Source organism: Syngnathus scovelli, unplaced genomic scaffold (genome assembly GCF_024217435.2).
Source record: "Syngnathus scovelli strain Florida unplaced genomic scaffold, RoL_Ssco_1.2 HiC_scaffold_28, whole genome shotgun sequence".
Classification (NCBI taxonomy): domain Eukaryota; kingdom Metazoa; phylum Chordata; class Actinopteri; order Syngnathiformes; family Syngnathidae; genus Syngnathus; species Syngnathus scovelli.
The window spans coordinates 225,163-244,502 of record NW_026061370.1 but is presented as its reverse complement, the minus strand read 5'-3'; the positions used below and the strand labels follow the sequence as shown (position 1 = coordinate 244,502).

The 19,340-nt window shown below is 50.5% G+C and overlaps 3 non-coding genes across 3 annotated transcripts; 2 read left to right on the top strand and 1 right to left on the bottom strand.

The window, feature by feature from the left end:
- The first annotated feature begins 9,346 nt into the window (after positions 1-9,346).
- LOC125993374 (U5 spliceosomal RNA) lies at positions 9,347-9,456 on the top strand. Its single transcript, XR_007490169.1, has one exon. It is a non-coding gene; the product is annotated as a U5 spliceosomal RNA (small nuclear RNA).
- Positions 9,457-16,163: 6,707 nt separating this feature from the next.
- trnas-gcu (transfer RNA serine (anticodon GCU)) lies at positions 16,164-16,245 on the bottom strand. Its single transcript has one exon. It is a non-coding gene; the product is annotated as a tRNA-Ser (tRNA).
- Positions 16,246-17,645: 1,400 nt separating this feature from the next.
- LOC125993382 (U5 spliceosomal RNA) lies at positions 17,646-17,757 on the top strand. Its single transcript, XR_007490177.1, has one exon. It is a non-coding gene; the product is annotated as a U5 spliceosomal RNA (small nuclear RNA).
- The last annotated feature ends 1,583 nt before the right edge of the window (positions 17,758-19,340 follow it).

The window sequence follows — 19,340 nt, the reverse complement described above, 5'->3', positions numbered from 1 at the left end:
TGGAGAGGACAAACGATTCTGCGGGGGTTCCAAGTAGTCAAGCGGGTCCGTAGCTTCGGGACTGATGAGCAAGGCAGCATCAAGGGACAGACTGACACTCAGGTCTGCGCTGGCGGCGCTGATATAGTGCTGTCCATGAGCCCGTGGCAGGTGACGGCGATTCCATTGACAGGGGGGCGTGGTCCTGTCGCCGGTGGCACCAGCACGTGACAGAACCCCCCCCACAAGGGACGGCTCCCGACGTCCCCAGGAACCAAAAACAAAACAAAAAAAACAAAAAAGGAAGGCAATTCCCCGGGCGACCAGGTGGGGGGGTCAGCACACCGCCGAAACGGGAGCAGAAGACCCCGGTACCGGCGGGCAAGACCTCCCCTCGTCCCTCCTCGGGCGCCCGCGCCGAGGACCCGGTTGGTCCGGATGGCAGCGATGGAACTCCGTGATGAGCGAACGGTCGAGTATCCAGCGGCTCGGAACCCAGGAGCGGTGCGCGTCGTCATAACCCTCCCAGTCCACGAGGTATTGGAGACCACGACCGCGCCGCCGCGATCGGAGCAGGGAGCGGACAGCGTAAGCCGGGCCCCCCTCAACGAGCTGGGGCGGCGGCGGCGGAACGGGCGCCGGCGCCAACGCGCTCTCATGGATGGGCCGCACACGGGACACGTGGAACGTGGGGTGAACCTTCAGGGACTCTGGAAGGAGAAGACGGACTGCGGCCGGGCCAATCACCTTCTGAATAGGGAACGGTCCAACAAAGCGGGGCGCCAGTTTGCGGGATCCTGCTCGCAGCGGCAAATCCCGCGTCGAGAGCCACACACGCTGCCCCACTCTGTACTCCGGAGCCGGTGTCCGGTGCTTGTTCGCCTGGCGGGCGTAGCCTGAAACAGAGCGGAGAAGAGTGACCCGGGCCCTCGCCCAGGCGCGATGACAACGGCGGACACAAGCCTGGGCCGACGGGCACGCCGCACCACGCTCCTGGTGGGCGAACAAGGGTGGCTGGTACCCGAAGACGCAGTGGAAAGGCGAAAGTCCAGTAGCCGAGCTGGGGAGGGAATTGTGAGCGTACTCTACCCAGGGAAGCTGTTGGACCCACCCGCGCTGGTCCCCGGCGGCCATGCATCGGAGAGACCTGCCCAGTTCCTGGTTCAGGCGCTCCGCTTGACCGTTGGACTGAGGGTGAAACCCCGAGGAGAGGCTGGCCGTGGCGCCGAGGAGTCGGCAGAACTCCGTCCAGAAGGTGGAAGCGAATTGAGGTCCTCGGTCTGACACGATGTCCTGTGGGAGACCGTGGTGGCGAAACACCTCCCGCACCATGATGGACGCCGTCTGCTTCGCAGATGGGAGCTTAGGCAGAGGGATGAAATGCGTCATTTTGCTAAAACGGTCCACCACCGTGAGGACCACCGTGTTTCCCTCAGAGGGGGGGAGGCCCGTGACAAAGTCGATCGACAGGTGAGACCAGGGACGCTGGGGGACCGGCAAGGGTTGAAGCAGCCCGGCCGGAGGACGAGTAGACGTCTTGTAGCGGTTACAAATTGAGCAGGCTCTGACGTAATCGCTGGTGTCCACTTGCCAGGTGGGCCACCAGAAACGCTGTGCCACCACGTACCTCGTGCGTGCCGCGCCGGGATGACAGGCCAGGCGTGAGTCGTGCGCCCATTGCAGCACGGACGACCGCAGACCTTCAGGGACGAACAGGCGACCCTCCGGGCAGTTGCTGGGGCCGGGTTGATCGCGTGATGCGGCTTCCACTTGGCGTTCGATCTCCCATGTAAGAGCCGCCACCCGAACTGAGCTCGGGAGGATAGTGGGAGGCGGACCCTGTCCCTCCTCCCCCCCAGGAAACAAACGCGACAGGGCGTCCGCCTTCGCGTTACGGGAACCCGGTCTATAGGAAAGAGAGAACTCAAACCGGTCAAAGAACAGAGCCCACCGTGCTTGTCTTGCGTTCAGCCTCTTGGCCGATCGCAGATACTCCAAGTTGCGGTGGTCGGTCCAGACGATGAACGGAGTGGTGGCGCCCTCCAGCCAATGCCGCCACTCCTCCAAGGCCAACTTGACGGCGAGGAGCTCCCGATTCCCGATGTCATAGTTTCGTTCCGAGGCCGACAGACGGCGAGAAAAGAAGGCGCACGGGTGGAGGCGATCGTCTTGGTGGCTACGTTGAGACAGCACCGCCCCGACACCCACGTTCGAGGCGTCCACCTCTACCACGAACTGTCTGTCGGGATCGGGAACCCTGAGGATGGGAGCGGATGTGAACCTCCTCTTAAGCTCCTGAAATGCCCGTTCTGCCCGTTCCGTCCATTTGTACGGGGAGGCGGGGCTGGTAAGGGAGGTGAGGGGCGCGGCCACTGTGCTGTATCCACGGATAAAACGGCGATAAAAGTTCGCGAACCCTAAGAACTATTGCAGTCGCTTGCGTGTTTCGGGAACAGGCCATGACGTGACCGCTTGCACCTTCCCAGGGTCCATCTCGATGGATCCCTCACGCACCACATAGCCGAGGAATCTGACAGAGGAGGCGTGGAACTCGCACTTCTCCGCCTTCACGTAGAGCGAATTCTCAAGGAGACGGCGCAGCACCGCCCGTACATGCTTGATGTGCTCAGGGAGCGAGCGTGAGAAAATGAGGATGTCGTCTAAATAAACGAACACAAATTTGTCCAGCATGTCTCGTAGCACGTCATTAATCAGTGACTGGAAAACCGCTGGGGCGTTGGTGAGCCCAAACGGAACCACCAAGTACTCGTAGTGTCCGCTCGGGGTGTTGAAAGCCGTCTTCCACTCGTCTCCCTCCCGGATGCGGATTAGGTGGTAGGCGTTGCGAAGATCCAGCTTGGTGAAAATGGTGGCTCCCTGAAGGCTCTCGAAGGCGGAAGACAGAAGAGGCAGAGGGTATCGGTTCTTCACAGTGATCTCGTTTAGTCCCCGGTAGTCGATACACGGGCGTAGCGTGCCCTCCTTCTTCTTCACGAAGAAGAACCCCGCTCCCGCAGGTGAAGAGGACGGTCGTATGATACCGGCTGCCAGGGACTCCCGGATGTATTCCTCCATAGCCCGGCGCTCAGGAGCGGACAGGGAGTAGACGCGTCCTTTGGGAGGGAAGGTGCCGGGTAACAGCTCGATAGCGCAGTCGTAGGACCGGTGTGGAGGAAGAGAAGTGGCCCTGGCTTTACTAAAAACCTCCTTGAGCTCGTGATAAAACGCTGGGACATTGGGGATGTCGGGACTGTACCTCGGCGGGGCTCTGCTGAGTGGGCTGGTGGCCGCCTTCAGGCACGCCTGATGGCAGCGTTCGCTCCACTGCCGAACAACCCCCACCTCCCAGTCCAGCACCGGGTTGTGCTGCCGCAACCAAGGGTGCCCCAGTATGAGCTGCTGTCCTGGGAGGGAGAGAAGAAAAAACGGGATGGTCTCGTGGTGATTGCCCGAGAGCAATAACTTAATTGGTTCCGTCACGAAAGCCACCTCGCCGATCAGACGGCCATCAATGGCACGTGCGGGAATAGACGGGCTCAGAGGGAGGAAGCCGACACCCCACTTGCGTGCCAGGCTAATGTCCATGATGTTCCCCTCCGCGCCGGAATCCACCAAGGCCGCCACGTTCTGGTCGCCCGCCGCGAGCTGGACGCGTGCCTGTAGCGTGAGCGTGCTGGGGCTGGGAGAGCCGGTGCTGGTCGAGCTCACGCGGATCCCCCGACGCCGCGTGAGCTCCGGCCTCTTTAACGGGCACCCCGCCACCCGATGGCCCCCCTCCCCACAGTAAAAACACAAGCCCAGTGAGGGGCGTCGACGGTGCTCCTCCGAGGGAACCCGAGCCCCTCCCAGATCCATGGGCTCGGCGGGTGGTGTGGTTGGCGGGTCCCCAGCAGACGGAGGAATGTGACCACACGGGTTTCGCGGGGACCTCCTCTCCCGATCGCGCCGCCGCGTCTGGATCCGCCGGTCTACTCGGGCCGCCAAGTCCATCGCGCCCCTCAGGGTTCGCGGGCGATCGTACGCAACCAGTCCATCTTTCATGTACTCAGCGAGTCCGTTTAGGAAGGTGCTAACGAGCGCCGGCGTGTTCCATCCGCTGCTGCCGGCCAACGTCTGGAACTTAAGGGCGTACTCTGCGACCGATCGGCTACCTTGACGCAGCGTCGCCAGTTCCTCGGCGGCGTCCTCGGCGGCGGATCCCAGGTCGAACAGGCGGAGCAATTCCTCCGCGAAGGCGTCGAAGGAATCGCAAGCCGGGGCCATCCTTTCATATTCGGCCAGGCCCCACAGCCGCGCCTCGCCCGTGAGGTGGGTTAGGACGAACCCGACCTTGGCTGATTCCGACGAAAACGTGATTGGCTGGAGGCTGAACATTATGCGGCAGTTCGTCACGAATGCCCTCACGTGCTTGGGATCGCCGTTAAACTTCTCGATGTTGCCAAGGCGGGGCTCCGGGACGTCCACGAGCGTCCTGGCCTCGGCAGACGAGCGGTGCGGGGGTACCGTGACAGCCGGGGACGCAGCCACCGACAGTCTCTGGAGGGCTTGGGCCATCTCCTGCTGCTGTAGCTGTTGCTGCTGACCAACCTTGATCAGGTGCCGGATGTCGGCAGACGGGCTGCTGACGGCGGTCTCGGCTCGCTCCAGTCGACTCAATGCCGTCTCGTCGTTCGCTGGCTGCATAGCGTTGGTCAGTCTGTACTGTAAGGGAACGGACAGTACAGCCAAGTGCGTAGCGACGGACTTTATTGGAGAAGGGGATGATGGGAACAGCGGGCGCTGGAGCGGCGATCGGGCTGGAGAGGACAAACGATTCTGCGGGGGTTCCAAGTAGTCAAGCGGGTCCGTAGCTTCGGGACTGATGAGCAAGGCAGCATCAAGGGACAGACTGACACTCAGGTCTGCGCTGGCGGCGCTGATATAGTGCTGTCCATGAGCCCGTGGCAGGTGACGGCGATTCCATTGACAGGGGGGCGTGGTCCTGTCGCCGGTGGCACCAGCACGTGACAATGTCTTCTTTATTGATTTGGTGTGTAGGTATAATTATATGTTTAAAATGTTTCTTTTATTTATTTAATATGTGAATATACTTGTCTGCTTATGTACTTTATTCAATGAGGTTTGAGCCAGGGCTGTGGACTCGGTCGGATTTTTGCACCGAGTCCGGCCTCTTGACCACCGAGTCCGAGTCCGGGTCCCAGTCCGGCTGTCAATTTTTTCCGTTAATTCATGTGACTGCTTCGTCTTTAGTCAAGGCTAATTTAGATCAAAATCTATCAGAACGAACGCAACTGCTTTCACACTGGCTGGTTCGGCTTATATAGGATCCCTTGCTGAGAGGGCGGACGTAAAAGTGAGGCGACGTTCCAATCGGACGTCGGATCGATAACATTTTCCCTGCCCCACCGGAGTTGTGCTAGTTCATAACGTAGATCACTCGAGGCATAGTCATAAATGTACGGTTGACAATTTAACCGATAGAAGTGGATACATTGGAACATAACCTACACTCTAATATATTATTTGACATGGTATTAAATGCGTGGCTTTACAAAAATGGTCATTGAAGCCCACCCTTAGCCCTGAGTGCCATTGGCATGAGGCAAAACGCTTGAAAACACTCTTGCCCAATTAAATAACCATTCTGAAACACGGGACATGTAAGATAATATTTTTTAATCATTAATTACACCATTATAGCTCAGACATTTATCTAAACACAAATAATTAGTGACGACCCCACAACTATCGAAACACATCAATGATATAAGCTGGGTGACATAATCGTCCTTGACATTGGTACATAATGTAAACATTAGCCTAAGTGCAACTCAACGTGGCCGCATTGATCGTAAGCAGGGCTGTGGACAGTATTCCTACTCGCATTCTGAGCAGCATGATGAAAATAAAATTGAACGTGATTTTTTTATTGTCGGACTCGGTGGACTCGGTCAAAATCAGCACCGAGTCTGAGTCCGAGTCCGGCAAAAATGACAGAGTCCGACCGAGTCCAAGTCCAGGAATATAGGTACGTTTTGTGTGCCAAATCTTCATTACAGCCAATAGCAGATTTCTGATTAAAGGTACAAAAAGAAAAGCAATGACTATGTGTGTCCGCTGGTTCTTCTCTGCAACACAGGAAGTTTGCATTCACTACAGTTGTGCCCATCGGCAAAAGGCAGCCCCCAACTACCACATGAGTAGCCGACAGGCCTGTTCTAAAACAACTCACTGATGAGGACGTATTATTTTCAAGGAATGTTCTAGAAGTAATCGTTGTTAAAAAAAAAAAACACATGATGGTGGTTCTTGGAGATCACTGTTTATATATACACACACAAATATATATATTGAGTCTAGGGAGACAAATACACCGCAAACTGTGGGTAGGTGTCAGGTGATGAGCCACAGAAAAAAATCACAGTTGCCACAGAAAGATGACAAGCCTCATTTTGAAGCAGAGCTAAACATCAGGGATGAGAACGGCAAATGAAAAAAAACACTGATATATTGATCAAAACCAGAGCACATTTCTTGGCTTGCTTATCCGAGTCGACAGCATAGACATGGAGACTTTCAAGGCAAGTTACCCCAAGTTGCGCAGCGGTCTGGGTTAGCTACAACAAACATACACCATAAAGGTCAAGCCAGGTGCCGTGCCATATTCAGTAAAAAAAACCAGGAGGATTCCACTACCACTGGTGGGTGAAGTCAAGAGAGAGCTCCAGCGCATGGAAGCTCTGGGCGTCATTAGTCGGGTGAAGGAGCCAACTGATTGGTGTGCCGGCATGGTGGTCGTGCCCCAAAAGGACAAAAGCAGCATTTGAAGACCTAAAGAAAGCTCTGTCCTCTCCTCCGGTGCTGGCTATGTATGACCCGGGCAGAGACACCAAAGTATCTGCTGATGCATCATCATATGGGTTGGGGGGCGTAATTCTTCAGAAATGAGGGGAAGGATGGAAGCCTGTGTCTTACGCATCACGGTCACTCACTCCAACTGAGCAACGATACACACAGGTGGAGAAGGAAGCTCTGGGCCTCACATGGGCCTCACATGGGCCTGTGAACGGTTTCGGGATTTCCTCATTGGAAAGGAGTTTTGCCTGGAGACCGACCATAAACCCCTTCTCATCCTGCTTGGAGCCCAAGCACTGGATCTTTTGCCACAGAGAATCCAGGGTTTCAGGATGAGGGTGATGCGCTACTCATACTCCATCGTGCACGTACCAGGAAAGTCGCTTTGGACAGCAGACACACTTTCACGTGCAACCTGTAAAATGACGCATGTCCACTGATGACCAGGAGCTGATGGAGAGCACAAACATATTTGTGGACTGTGTCACTGAGAGTCTACCTGTCAGCTCATCATATACAGAAAACCTGAAAGAGCAGTTGAAAGCCGACAGTGTCTGCTCGCGTGTCATGACCATGTGCATGGAAGGATGGCCAGCACATGCAAAACAGGAACCAGCGCTAAAAAATGACTGGCCGGAGCGAGCCACATTAACAGTGAAAGATGCTAAAGGACACACGACTGGTAATACCTTCCGCAATGAGGAACGACGTGCTGTTCAAATTACACGAAGGACACTTAGGTGTCCTGGAATGTAAATCACGTGCACGTCAATCTGTGTGGTGGCCGGGACTCAGCCAGCAAGTGAACAAAATGGTACTGAACTGCAGGACATGCATACAAGAGCGACACAACCCAAAAGAGGCACTCGTGCCATCAGGGTGCCCTGAAAGACCTTGGCAAAAGTTAGGAACAGACCTTTCTACACAAGAGGCAGAATAATCCTCTAAGGCAGTGGTTCTTAACCTTTTTGGAGGTACCGAACCCCATCAGGTCCATATGTGCATTCAACAAACCCCTCTTTGGGGGGCGAGTTAAACGAACCCCATCAGTTTCATGTGCACATTCACCGAACCCCTCTATATAGGGGGGGATGACATACCAGCAAATCAGTGTGACTTCTGCTGTTGCCTTTGCAAGAACAGTTCAGATATGCGTTATCACGAATTTACACGATATTCAGGTGTGTTCAGCCATCCGTGGGCGGGGGGGCGGGGGGGGGGGGGGGTAGCGGGGCGGGGGCGGGGCAATGACATACCAGCTCTGCCGAACCCCTGAAGCCGACTCACCTAACCCCTAGGGTTCGATCGAACCCAGGTTAAGAACCACTGCTCTAAGGTCTGACGAGACAAAGGCAGTCTACCCTATGATCCCTGGAAAAAGGGAGATGTGGTATTATCGTATGTTGAAACTATAATATTCTATAGTTTGTTATTGGAGGTCTCAAATAATGTTGACAGTTGGGGGCTCTGTGGTGCGCCAGGGGCATTGTACTGCTATGTAAGACATGAGTGGGGAGAAAATAAAAAGTTGCTGAATAAAGAAGTTGCATTCGTGTTCATCTCTACTCCGTATAAACACAACAGTCGTGGACTGCGTTCGCGCTCTCCCCTGGTCTTTCTGATTAAAACAAAAATCACACGCAGTCGTACGTACATGGAGTTTAGGTCTGCGGTGCTGTGACACACTGAATGCTTTTGAGCATGTTATTAACTGTACTATGGAACTGTGCATTTGCTTGCTAAACTGTATTAACCAAATTAGTCAATGCAAAATAATATGGAATTACCACGTTCCTGACTCGTCATATGATATGAACGTATCAAAACCTTTTTGTCGGCTGTAGGTCTGTCTTTTTAAGAATACGCCCGATTGTTGTTCCTCATACATCTCAGTATAGATTTCTAGAAAACAACATTTACTTTCTAAAGTAAATTGACAGATTTATATTCAAATGTCAAATATCGAACGCCACCATCACAGTGGAGGTAAATTACACTCCAAACCATGCCAGCAACGAGAAAAGCCTCAATTATTTGCGACACGAGAGATATAGAGCACTTCTGAAATTTGAGAAATCATTTGAGAAATTACGATCGTATTTTGTTTCCCGATTTGAATAAAGTTATGAAATCACACGTTTTCAAATAAAACACAGAGATGGGATCATTTCCCATTCTCTCATACCAAAAGTACACGTACCAAGACATACAACTGTTTTTACCTTCAATACTCATAATAGACGCCCAATCGATAGGTGACGCTGTTTGAAAGAAGGTTTGATCAGGTACCTACAATCCTGTGCGCCAAAGATGTTTAAAGTAAAAAAGACATTAATGAAAACAAAATACTTGTTTAAACCTTCTATTTAGGTTGAGTCCTTGTAAGTATAGTAAATCTATCAACGTCTATTGTTTGTATTAGAAGGACTGGTTGCTACAATTTGAGTGTGAGACCGCCTGTGAATTTGGTGAGACCAGCAGTGACGTGGCCCGTTTTGACCCAGATTATCAGATCTCTCTTTCTTTTCAGATGGAATAAATCTTTCGCCTTTTACTAAAGATTTCCGTGGGGAGGAACAATAAGAGTCTATCTCTACCCATTCTCACCAACGGTTTGTTAGAATAGGCCTCTTTGGCACCACTTTTATGGTTAAAATTCTCTCTTCTATGATCAGCTCTCTTAATCCCTCAAACCCAAGAACCGAGACTACACTTGATTTTAGCCAAAAGGCCGAGAAGCGATGGAGTATGCGAGTGACGGACTCACTTACAGGCTTCCCCGTCTACCCATTCTCAGCAACGGTTTGTTAGAATAGGCCTCTTTGGCACATGTGATTAGCTGGGTAGCTTGAGCTATGCCGTTATATCGCTGCAACCCTTCTCTTGCTTTATTAGCTTTCTCTTCTCTATGACACCCTTTGCACATATGTAGAAGTCGCTCTCAGTTAAGACTACAAGGTCACACGTCATCACACAGGCTAGGCAGAGTCGCCTCCTTGCAGAAAGGCGGCCCAGAGTAGTATAAGAGCAGGAACCTTGGCGCTGGGAGAGGGACCTTCTTTCGCATCTCGCAGAAAGGGCTCCACAGCTGTGCATCGATCATTCTGGCATACATCAAATAGTTAAACTGTGAAGGCTGCCTCTTGGTAATTGCTGTTAGCATATCGAGCATTAAAGATAAAGAACTGGGATCAAACCTAACAGGTTACAGTACGGAACAGAGTGCTGCTCTTCTGGGCACTAATAAATCGGCAAACTTGTCTGATGACTTATTTGTTCACTCTTCTTCACCCGCAGTAATAAATATAGTTCACGAGGCATATATGCTTCCCCTTTCAGCAGTCTCTATCCAAATACACAGTGTAGATACCTATTAAAATGGTAGACCCGATGAACATGAAAGGCAAAGATGGATAATTCGCCAAGAACTTTCCAGGGTCATCATATGTACAACGGCTGCACCGAAAGAGTTGGGCCAGAATAGAGCGGAACTCATGCAGAAGTGCATGAACACCACCTTGCTGAAAGAATAAAACCAACACAATGCATGAATTCACGACAAATGACATACCACCAAATCGGTGTGACTTCTGCTATTGCCTTTGCGAGACCAGTTCAGATATGCTTTATCACGAATTTATAAATCTGGTGTGTTCGGACCTCCGCAGTGGAGGCTCTGCTGAACCCCTGAGACCGACTCACCGAACCCCTAGAGTTTGACCAAATCCAGGTTAAGAACCACTGGTTTAGAGGCAGTTATTTCTGCAAAAGGAGGATCTACTAAATATTGCTGTCATTTTTCTGTTGGAGTTTCCAAATGTATGCACCTGCCTACTTTTGTTTAAATAATGATTGCACCCTGTCTGCAAATCCTATAAACTTCATTTCACTTCTCAAATATCTGTGTCACTGCCATCATCCGCCATGCATGGATTCGGGCCATCTGATTGGTTCCTTTGCCCCCCCATACACACAGGAATTGGTTAGGACTTGATTAGTAAATGCTAGGAATCGTTTTGCCTGTCTGTTCAGAGCAAGAAACAAGCCACTAGCCCCACGGGAAGTTGTCATTTTCTGTAAGCTTGTGTGTATGTAAATTTGTCATGGTCCAACGTAAGACTGTTTAGGGTGAATAAAAAATAACTGCAACAAGTTTATTCTGCTATTAACCAGATTCAAACTGGGGTTGCAGCCGCCTCATTGCTATATTATGGCCAATATGCAGTTGCATGTTTAGGGTCTTTTCTCTAGGAACTTCAGCCACGACACCCAGGCAGACCATGAAAGAATGTCGATGTTAAAATGTTGGTTGAACTATCCAATAACTACGCAGATCCGATGATTCCTAAGACTTGAGATCAGACAAAATTGGAAAGACTATTTTTTGATGGTGTCTGTGAGTTACTTCAACCCAAAAGTTCACATAAATTACACATAGCTAATGTTGACCACAAAATGGTATGTGAGCTGGCCAGGAGTCCTGGAATCTTTTGATTTGTAGACAGATGCGTTATCCATTGCTCCACGAGCCCCACGGGAATATGTGGCTTATAAACTTGTGTGTAACACTTTTGCAAAAATGAAAAACAAAAAAAAAATGGGTGACATTATTTGAATATGCCATGATGCTTTATCCATTGCGCCATTCGCCCTACAAGTTAAGGCTATCGACCGCAAACGTGAGGAAAATCGTCATTGTCCTAAAGATGGCTGTTCAGCAATAGTGAGCAAGGGACAAATTCCACATAGTTATTTGAGTATGCCATGACCCTGATTCGAACCAGGGTTGCTGCAGCCACAACACCGAGTACTAACCACTATATGATCATGGCCAATATGCGCAACTTATTTAACGCTACTGCATACAGGCCATGATCGTGTAGTGGTTAATGGTTGTGTTCCATTCGAATCCGGGTTATGGTATAATCAAATTACTTTGATGAATTTGTCTGCTGGTCACTGTTGCTAAGCAGCCTTCCTTTGGACAATGACAGTTTTCCACACAAGTTTACAGTCGATACAGTCTTGTAGGGTGAGTGGCGCAATGGATGACACATGACGGCAGATTCAAGTGATGAGAATCGAAACAACAGATTCAAGAGACCCAAGGTAAATGAACACAACCCGTTTCGTTTCAATTGACAGCCCATGTGACATGCACCTCAGATGAAATGGGGCTAGTTGATCAACAGCAATGTTTTAACGAAGGGATCATCTGGGAGTTAAACCCCAGACCTCTCACACCCAAAGCAAGATTCATACCCCTAGACCACTGGTGTCAAACTCGAGGCCCGGGGGCCAGTTATGGCTCACCGTATCATTTTCTGTGGCCCGCAACGACAAATTGTGCATTAAATCTATGTCATACTAACATTGCAAATTGTCGGAACTTTTAAGAATCTTCTTAAAATTATTTTTGAAATATGTGAAAAGTTTCCACGAGTCTGATTTGAAAAAGCAATTATTTGTCAGTTTGTTTTGTAGCTTATACTGTATATAATATGAGGCGTTTATTTATTTGGGTTGACAGTCATAATGGCCCATCGAGGGAAACTTTGACTACAATGTGGCCCGCGACAAAAATGAGTTTGACACCCCTGCCCTAGACCAACGAGCCTCAAAGAAAGCTTGCAGACCATGGTACATTCTGTGTAACATTGGCCTGTCATATGAGAAAGGACTCATATGTGAGGTTGCTGTTTGTGGACTTCAGCTCTGCCTTCAACACCATTGTGCCGCAGCGACTCATCTGCAAACTCTATGAGCTGGGCCTCAGTACCTCCCTCTGCAACTGGATACTGGACTTCCTCTGTCAGAGGCCTCAGGTGGTGCGTGTTGGCGACAAAATCTCCGCCAGCATCACGCTGAGCACGGGGGCCCCCCAGGGCTGCGTGCTCAGTCCATTGCTCTTCACCCTGCTGACGCATGACTGCACTGCGACCTACAGCGACAACCACATAGTGAAGTTTGCTGACGACACGACTCTGGTGGGTCTCATCACGAAAGGCGACGAGACTCGGTACAGGTCGGAAGTTGACCTTCTGACCACGTGGTGCAGGGACAACAACCTCCTGCTGAACGTCAATAAGACCAAGGAAATCATTGTTGACTTCCGGAAGGGTCACACAACACACCTGCCGCTGATCATCAACGGTGCTGTGGTGGAGAGGGTGAGCTGCACCAAGTTCCTGGGGGTGCACATCAGTGAGGACCTCTCCTGGTCCGCAAACACCTCGTCACTGGCAAAGAAAGCTCAGCGCCGCCTGTACTTCCTGCGGAAGCTCAGGCGTGCATGTGCTCCTCAGGCAGTCCTGTCTACATTCTACCATGGCACCATTGAGAGCGTCCTCACCAGTTGCATCGCTGTCTGGGGTGGTAACTGCACTGAACAGAACTTGAAGGCCCTGCAGCGCATAGTGAATACGGCTGGTAAGACTCTTGGTGCTTCGCTCCCCTCCCTGAAGGACATTTACACCTCCCATCTCGCCCGCAAGGCAACCTCGATTGCCAGAGATGTGAGTCACCCGGCTCACTCTTTGTTTGACCTTCTGCCCTCTGGGAAGAGGTACAGGAGCCTGCGCTCCCGCACCACCAGACTCGCCAACAGCTTCTTTCTCCAGGCTGTTAGGGCCCTGAACTCGCGACCCCCTTCTGCGTAGCGTGCGGCACTGTTGCGCTATTTTCGGGAATGTCTGCTGTACGCGCACTTGCTCCTTTTTTTTCTGCTCCTCTTATTTATTTATTTATTTATTTATTTATTTATTTATTTATTTATTTATTTATTTATTTACCGTATTTGCCGGTGTATTGGTCGACCTTTTTCGATCCAAAATCAACCGAAAAAAATCGACCTCGACTTATACACCGAGTCATAAAATTTAACTTCGTATTCATCGCTTCAAATGTGATGGTAACCAAGGCCGTTTCTCATGCATCTCATTGTGCGTTGCACTTAGAAAATTTGAACCGGGCGGCGTGCGCGAGTGCGCGGCCCACTGGAAGTCCAATGAGGCGCCGCGATCTCCTGCGCGGTGCTTATAAAATGCCGATCCGCTCGGCTTGGAGCTATTTCCGACCTCCTGTTGGTGCCGGGCGGCGTGCGCGAGCTCGCCGGCCGCGATCTCCTGCGCGGTGCTTATAAAGTGCCGATCCGCTCGGCTTGGAGCTATTTCCGACCTCCCGTTGGTGCCGGGCGGCGTGCGCGAGCTCGCCGGCCGCGATCTCCTGCGCGGTGCTTATAAAGTGCCGATCCGCTCGGCTTGGAGCTATTTCCGACCTCCCGTTGGTGCCGGGCGGCGTGCGCGAGCTCGCCGGCCGCGATCTCCTGCGCGGTGCTTATAAAGTGCCGATCCGCTCGGCTTGGAGCTATTTCCGACCTCCCGTTGGTGCCGGGCGGCGTGCGCGAGCTCGCCGGCCGCGATCTCCTGCGCGGTGCTTATAAAGTGCCGATCCGCTCGGCTTGGAGCTATTTCCGACCTCCCGTTGGTGCCGGGCGGCGTGCGCGAGCTCGCCGGCCGCGATCTCCTGCGCGGTGCTTATAAAGTGCCGATCCGCTCGGCTTGGAGCTATTTCCGACCTCCCGTTGGTGCCGGGCGGCGTGCGCGAGCTCGCCGGCCGCGATCTCCTGCGCGGTGCTTATAAAGTGCCGATCCGCTCGGCTTGGAGCTATTTCCGACCTCCCGTTGGTGCCGGGCGGCGTGCGCGAGCTCGCCGGCCGCGATCTCCTGCGCGGTGCTTATAAAGTGCCGATCCGCTCGGCTTGGAGCTATTTCCGACCTCCCGTTGGTGCCGGGCGGCGTGCGCGAGCTCGCCGGCCGCGATCTCCTGCGCGGTGCTTATAAAGTGCCGATCCGCTCGGCTTGGAGCTATTTCCGACCTCCCGTTGGTGCCGGGCGGCGTGCGCGAGCTCGCCGGCCGCGATCTCCTGCGCGGTGCTTATAAAGTGCCGATCCGCTCGGCTTGGAGCTATTTCCGACCTCCCGTTGGTGCCGGGCGGCGTGCGCGAGCTCGCCGGCCGCGATCTCCTGCGCGGTGCTTATAAAGTGCCGATCCGCTCGGCTTGGAGCTATTTCCGGCCTCCCGTTGGTGCCGGGCGGCGTGCGCGAGCTCGCCGGCCGCGATCTCCTGCGCGGTGCTTATAAAGTGCCGATCCGCTCGGCTTGGAGCTATTTCCGACCTCCTGTTGGTGCCGGGCGGCGTGCGCGAGCTCGCCGGCCGCGATCTCCTGCGCGGTGCTTATAAAGTGCCGATCCGCTCGGCTTGGAGCTATTTCCGGCCTCCCGTTGGTGCCGGGCGGCGTGCGCGAGCTCGCCGGCCGCGATCTCCTCCGCGGTGCTTATAAACAGCCGCATGCGCACGGCCTCCCGGAATTTGAACACATTTCGTCAATAAATTTCGCATATTGAATTTTGAAGTTTAATATAATGCAACAATTGAGCTCGACTTATACAAAGGATATATCATAAAATCGTAAATTTCCGTTGAATTTTAGGGGGTCGACTTATACACCGAGTCGACCTGTACACCGGCAAATACGGTATTTATTTATTTATTTATTTATTTATTGTTGTGTTATTTATTCATTATTTATTCAGCACGCTTTTGTTATACTTGTTTACTTGTTTGTCTGTTGTGAGCCATGTCTTGTCACCGTGGGATAGGGGGGAACGAAATTTCGGTTTCTTTGTGTGTCTTTGGCATGTGGAGAAATTGACAATAAAGCTGACTTTGACTTTGACTTTGACTCCACACAACGATAGACAACAGTGTTTCAAAGAAGAGCTCGTCCGGGAGTTTAACCCGGGCAATCAAAGAACCCTAGGCGAGAATCATTCCCCTGCACCAATGAGCCCCATAGTAGACCAGCTGACCCCATTACATTCCAGCAGAATTTCAAAGATTCTCCCAGAAGGTAAACTTAAAAACACATGGAAGAACACACACAGGTGAAAAAAATGTTTCCTGCTCAGCTTGTGGCCAAAGATTCTCAGAGAAAGGAAGCTTGAAAAGACACACAACAACCCACACTGGTAAGAACCCTTTTTCCTGCTCAGTTTGTGGCCAAAGATTCTCTCAGAAGGTAAATTTAGAAACACATGCAAGAACACACACAGGTGAAAAGCCTTTTTCTTACTCAGTTTGTGGCCAAAGATTCTCAGAGATGGGAAACTTCAAAAGACACACAAGAACCCACACTGGTGAGAAAAACCTTTTGCCTGCTCAGTTTGTGGTCAAAGATTCTCAGAGAAGCGACAGTTCAAAACACATACACAGGTAAGAACCCTCTTTCCTGTTTAGTTTGTGGCAAATATTCTCTCAAAGCAAGCCTTCGACGAGGATGGGATTTGAACCCATGCGTGCAGAGCACAACGGATTAGCAATCCATCGCCTTAACCTCTCGGCCACCTCGTCTTGTGTTGATAAGTCATGTTATGTATGTTGTGCCAAGATACTTTGGATGTGAATGTGAAACCGACGAGGATGTGATATGAAATGATGAGTGGAGAGCACAATGGAGTAGCAACCCATCGCCTAAATATTTCAGCCATCGCATCTCATGCATGAGTTGAATAGGCGACGTGATATGGTATGTACGGTGTAGTATAAGCCGCAAGGTAAAATGATACGATACTTTAGATGTGTAACGAAGAAAAGGTAAGCCACAAAATAAGTGACACTGTAAACAAAGCAAAACGTTTTTTCAATGTTGTCTCACCCCAAATCTTTGGGATCATCGGATCTGCACAGTTGGATAGTTCCACCGACATTTTAACATCAACATTCTTTCATGGGTGTCTTGGCTGAAGATCCTAAAGAAAAGACCCTAAACTTATTGTATGCGATTGCATATTGGTCATGATCGTATAGTGTTGTGGCCGTAGCATCACCGGAACGAATCTGGGTCATGGCGTCAGTAAATTACCTTGCTGAATTTGTCCGTTGTTCACTGTTGCCAAACAGCCTTCTGTTGAACGCAGGCTTCCAGACATTACGTCCACCTATGTTTTAACATCAACTTTATTTCATAAAGTTCTTCCAAATTCATCTTGGTGAAACTCCCTCCCTCAGGTGTTCCCATCTTTTTTTAGGCCTGGCTGCCACGAGGCAGCGGTAGAAACAAAATATGACCCTGAAAGGGCACGCCCAAACCGGCTATGATATTAATCAGAATTCGTTCATCACTAAAATGCAGTCCTCAGGTCCATGTCATATTCGCTACCAATCGGAATGTAACGGACAGATTTATATTCAAATGTCAAATCTCGAACGCCACCGTCGCAGTGGAGGTGAATTACACTCCAAATTCACCTCCACTGCAACGACAAAAGCCTCAATTATTTGCGACACGAGAGATATAGAGCACTTCTGAAATTTGAGAAATCATTTGAGAAATTACGATCGTATTTTCTTTCCCGATTTGTGTCGTTATGAAATCACATGTTTTCAAATAAAACACAGAGATGGGATCGTTTCCCATTCTCTGATATCAAAAGTACACGTACCAAGACATACAACTGTTTTTACCTTCAATACTCAAAATAGACGCCCAATCGCTGTTTGAAAGAATGTGTTCGATCAGGTACCTACAATCCTGTGCGCCAACAATGTTTTAAGTAAAAAAGACATTAATGAACACAAAATACTCGTTCGTTTAAACCTTCTATTTAGGTTGAGGCCTTCTAAGTATAGTAAATCTATGAACGTCTATTGTTTGTATTAGAAGGAATGGTTGCTGCAATTTGAGTGTGAGACCCTCTGTGAATTTGGTGAGACCAGCAGTGGGGTGGCCCGTTTTCACCCAGATTATCAGCTCATTCTTTTTTCTCTTCAGATCGAATAAATCGTTCGCCTTTTACTAAAGATTTCCGTGGGGAGGAACAATAAGAGTCTATCTCTAGCCATTCTCACCAACGGTTTGTTAGAATAGGCCTCTTTGGCACATGTGTTTAGCTGGGCAGCTTGAGCTATGCCGTTATATTGCTGCAACCCTTCTCTTGCTTTATTAGCTTTCTCTTCTCTATGACACCCTTTGCACATATGTAGAATTCGCTCTCAGTTAAGACGACAAGGTCACACGTTATCATACAGATTAGGCAGAGTCGCCTCCTTGCAGGAAGGCGGCCCAGAGTAGTATAAGAGCAGGAACCTTGGCGCTGAGAGAGGGACCTTCTTTCGCATCTGGCAGAAAGGGCTCCACAGCTGTGCATCGATCATTCTGGCATACATTAAAGAGTTAAACTGTGAAGGCTGCCTCTTGGTAATTGCTGTTAGCATATCGAGCATTAAAGATAAAGAACCGGGAACAAACCTAGCAGGTTACAGTACGGAACAGAGTGCTGCTCTTCTGGGCACTAATAAATCGGCAAGCTTGTCTGCTGACTTATTTGTTCACTCTTCTTCACCCGCAGTAATGCATGTAGTTCACGAGGCATATATGTGTCCCCTTTCAGCAGTCTCTATCCAAATACACAGTGTAGGTACCTATTAAAAGGGTAGTCCCGATGAACATGAAAGGCAAAGATTGATCATTCGCAAAGAACTTTCCATGGTCATCATATGTACGAAAGAGTTGGGCCAGAAGACTAGAGCGGAACTTATGCAGAAGTGCATGGACACCACCTTGTTGAAAGAATAAAACCAACACAATGCATGAATTCACGACAAATGATATACCAGCAAATCAGTAGTACTTCTGCTGTTGCCTTTGCGAGACCAGTTCAGATATGCGTTATCACGAATTTATAAATCAGGTGTGTTCGGACCTCCGCAGTGGAGGGAGGCTCTGCTAAACCCCTGAGACCGACTCACCGAACCCCTAGAGTTTGACCGAATCCAGGTTAAGAACCACTGGTTCAGAGGCTGTTATTTCTGCAAAAGGAGGAACTACTAAATATTGATGTCATTTTTCTGTTGGGGTTTCCAAATGTATGCGCCTGCCTACTTTTGTTTAAATAATGATTGTACACTGTCTGCAAATCCTATAAACTTCATTTCAATTCTCAAATATCACTGTGTTGATCACTGCCGTCATCGGCCATGCATGGATTCGGGCCATCTGATTGGTTCCTTTGCCCCCCCCCCCCCCCCCCTCCCCCATACACACACAGGAATTGGTTAGGACTTAATTAGTAAGTGTTAGGAATCGTTTTGGCTGTCCGTTCAGAGCAAGGAACGAGCCACTAGCCCCACGGGAAGTTGTCATTTTCTGTAAGCTTGCGTGTATGTAAATTTGTCATGGTCCAACGTAAGACTGTTGAGGGTGAATAAAAAATAACTGCAACAAGTTCATTCGGCTATTAACCAGATTCAAACTGGGGTTGCAGCCGCCTCAATGCTATATTATGGCCAACATGCAGTTGCATGTTTAGGGTCTTTTCTCTAGGATCTTCAGCCACGACACTCAAGCAGACCATGAAAGATTGTTGATGTTAAAATGTTGGTGGAACTATCCAATAACTACGCAGATCCGAAGATCCCTAAGTCTCGAGATGAGACAAAATTGGAAA